This window comes from Cariama cristata, unplaced genomic scaffold, assembly GCF_000690535.1.
Source record: "Cariama cristata isolate BGI_N322 unplaced genomic scaffold, ASM69053v1 scaffold35335, whole genome shotgun sequence".
Lineage (NCBI taxonomy): Eukaryota > Metazoa > Chordata > Aves > Cariamiformes > Cariamidae > Cariama > Cariama cristata.
This window is the reverse complement of record NW_009618748.1, coordinates 8,008-12,033: the sequence shown is the minus strand read 5'-3', so window position 1 is coordinate 12,033 and position 4,026 is coordinate 8,008.

Genomic DNA, 4,026 nt, shown 5'->3' with positions numbered 1-4,026 from the left:
GAAATAATCAGTATGGAAGTTTTATTGGTTTACCCCTATTATTTGGTGGCTTGTAATTAGCCTGGAACGGGGTGATTGATAAGAAGCCATATTGAAGAGAGACTGTAGCTGAAGCTGCTGTTTCTTTTGCTTGTTTTGTTTTCCACATTTGAAAGCATCAGCACTAGCAGCTGGCTTGCTGAGGTGATATGGTATTTAATGGTGATTATCAGGGGATTGTGACTTACATGTAGGTACAGCATGAAGAGTTTGGTGATGTTTTTCACCTGGCACATTTGCTAGAGTAGCTAAATATTGCCAAATCTCAAATAAGTTGGTGAGAATGCTCATAGCTTTTCTGTTGCCCTCTGGAGAGGATGCATCTGTTCTTGTGGCTTGTGTCTGGAACATGGCTGGCAGACATTCACTAATGCCATGGGTGTTTAAGTACGTTGTTTAATTGCAAAGTGTGAAATGTTAGGAGAAGAAACTGTGAAGTTGCACCCAGGTGTCTGTATTGTCTCTCATTCTCCTGCCCATTGCTCATCTGGCTTGCTTGTTAGTGAGCAGTCATAAGAGAAGTCACTGCCTTAGGGAAGTGGCAGAGTGCCAATATTCAGCAGTTCTCTGCTGCCACTGCCTCAGTCCTATTCAAGTGTAAGATAAGGATGGGTCTGGTTACTGCCTTTCCCTGGGAGAAAAGGGATGTAGTAACAGGGTGTGTAAAGTCATGGGGAAGGAGGGATTTACCACTGCTCAAAGTCCATCGAGCAAGACTGGTACAAGGTGAAAATTGAAGACCCGGTGACAGCAAAGGAAGAAAACTAAAGCTACACTCTGGTGTCAATGCTAGAGGTAATTATTCTCATTTGCCTTAAAGGAGGAGACTGAAAACCTGTGACTGAGATTCTAGTATGGAAATTTTAAAGCAAACCGTGACTAAGGTTTATCAGGGGCATGCAGCAGGAGGAAATGGCACCAGGGACTGCTTGTAGTACAGAAGCATTTAAGGCTGGGCACAGGAGCAGGCAAGGCTGCTGCACTCCCCAGGTGCTGGAGTCTGCTGAAGCACTTTGGATTTGCTGTCGGTGCTTGCACTGCTTGGGTAAGGTAGCGAGTGCAGCTCCAGAGGTGGGACTCTGCACAAGCACTGTTGTGATGTGCTGAGGTTCAGGCAGTGTGCAGAAGAGAATGCTTTCCTCTGCATGCTTTTCCGGATTGCTGGCTATTACGTAGTTGCAGACTGATGAAGTACTTTGACTATCATGAATAGACATCCTTGCCTTTTGCTGTCGTATCTGATCAACTTGTTTAAAATGCACTTCTGCAGTATCAGTTCATACCAGACTAAGGACTGATGGGCAGTCTGGATCTTATCGCTTTGCTCTTAGCTTTAAACCCCCATCATTTGTGGGCTTCATAAGTTACAACTTCTGCTTTCTGTGGCTTCTTCTTAAACAACAGTGACTGCATTTGCAAGAATCAAAGATAAATCTGAAAAATCCGACTGGTACATGGATAATTTGTCACATCAAAGCAGTAAAGAAACATTTCCTTTTTTTCTGGCACAGTGCATCTCACTAGAAGCTGTCATTTATCACAGAAAGCTACAAGTGGTGGAAAATGCTAAACTACTTCTCCAGTGAGCTACCTTTGGGAGCTGAAAGAAGGTAGATGTGACTTCCTGTGGCCTTGCTGAAAGGAGCCATCATTCCCTCTTCTGTCTTGGTCATGGCTCAGGTACCTGCTTGTCTACCTGGAGAGTGACCTGAGTAGGTCACCAGAGGTAGCCAAAAGGAGAGGAAGAAAGCAGGGAGTTCAGCCAGGCACAACACTGCCTTTGGGAAACTTGCCCTCACTACAGCCTGGCCACTCTGCCTCTACCTGGGCTCACAGTGACTGTGCTTTAAGGCAATAGGACCCTCCAAAGGAAAACCTGTAAAGCCGCACACTCCCCACTAGTTCAGGCTGTTTCAGACAGCAGGTTTTTATTATGGATGCCAGCTAATGACAAGAAAACTTGAGTCTTAAGAAGAGCAGACTGAACTCTTTTTCTTTTTGGACTGGTTCCTGTTGAGCACCGAAGTGTACTTTTTGATGAGGAATATTGCATGCATTTTCAGAGTGAGCACCAGAGTAAATGGGGTCCTTTAGCAGCTCACTTCTGATGAGACAAAATTACCTCTGGGAGCAAGACACTGCCTGAACTACAGGGAGAAAATCCCCATCAGCTGGGCAGCTGATTCCGGTTTGAAGGTGTGATTGTTCAGTGAGACCGGAGTGTTGGGGCAATAGCCCTGTAATAATCCAAGCTGTGGAAGGACAGTGTTCTTGAATGGAGAGATGAAGATTGCCTGCATGCCCATTTCTGATGGTTTTCTGGTCTTTCAAACCTGTTCTCTGAGCTGTTGAGTACAATCACTGCAGACCTCTTGGACAACAGCCGATACGTAACCCCTGAGCAATGCTGTCAGAAGAGCAGCTGGGCAGAACTTCTGCTGTAGAATTGTTTAACACACACTCTTATGGGGAAGATTTTCTTTCCCACATAACTAAAACATGAATCCTGCTTACTAGCTTTGTGTGGCATACACAGCAGTAATATGTATATAGGGATTTTCTTTCTCCTAACCAGCCTTCTGTATGGAGGCAGTACTCCATGCTTTAGAAATGCACTCCCTTCCTGCTACCCCGGGCTCCACAGAGCTTCCTGAATGACTAAAGGGTCGGGGGTGAGCTGAGAGGCATCCAGCGTGTTCTCCCTAGGACTCTGGGGGGGCTGTTTTACATTGACCCTGATCATTTCTGAGAGGCATCCAGCGTGTTCTCCCTAGGGGCTGTTTTACATTGACCCTGATCATTCGAGGGCAAACACATTAAGTTGGGTTTGAGAATCATTTGGTCCTTTTTTCCTACCTTCTTTTTGTTCTGTTATATATCAAATTAAGTGCACATAAAACAAACAGGCTTTATTTTTAATTCTCAGCTGGCCCATTCCTTGCAAGGTGCTTCAAAGGTGTTGATCACAACTGTCCCTGCTTGGCCAGCTCACATGGTGACTTCTGTTTTACTTGGAGCTCTGTGCTGGAGGAGGGCCAGACTCAGCAACGCAGCTCTGTGGCCCAAATGCAACTGTCAGAACTCCAAACTAGATGCTGCGTAATGGATGTGCAGTCCAGCGTGCTCTTTGCCATCACCTGAACCTCATCTCTTCTTCCTAATTTTTAAAGCACCAGCTCTACCAGGGCCCTGAGTCTGCTGGTGGCCGACTGAGCAGTTCCCCTGGAGCTCATCTGTTTCATGGTGGATGTCTCATGTCTGTGTCCCAGGCTGCACACCCTCACCTTGTCCTCCCTGGGGAGCCTCCCTTTGGGCCGGGATCTGTGGACACCCCAGTTTACTGTATGTCACTGTGCTATGTTCATAGTCAGTTCTGTCTTTCAAGCCACCTCGTTCCCTGCAGACATTTGCAGCGGTGCAGCAGAGGAGCGAGGGCAGAACAGCACCGCTGCATACTCTCAGCTGCCTGCTGCTGCTCCTCCAGTGCTCAGGGGGCTCTGCTTGGCTGTGCCCCCCCCCGCCCCAGCTACCTGCTGGTCCCTCTGCAAGGAGCCTGGGAGTGTGAGTCAGCCACAGCATCCTCCTGCTATTTCCTTCGAGAAGTGTGAGGTAACCCGAGCTCCAGATTCTCACTGGCACGGGGATGGCGACAGCTGCAGCCTTGCTGACAGCTCGTGGAAAAGGACAAGGAGATCTGAAACCTTATAGCTCTGCTCAGCCCCCGAGACCGCAAATTCCCCCATCACCGGGCTCTGCCTGGCTTCCTGGGTCCCAAGTGATCCCTTCTGCCTGAGCAGAGGCTCTGGCTGCCAGCAGCAGTTTTTTACCCACCTTTAGGACCACTGGGTCATTTATTGTGTCTTGAGGCACTGCAGTCCTTCAAGGGAGGTATGAGCTTGAAGCCACATGTCTCATGCTTGTGTGATGGTTCCCCAGTGCCCTGATGTTTCCCTCCTAGCTTTTGGGTTAGATGTGGCTATATACACA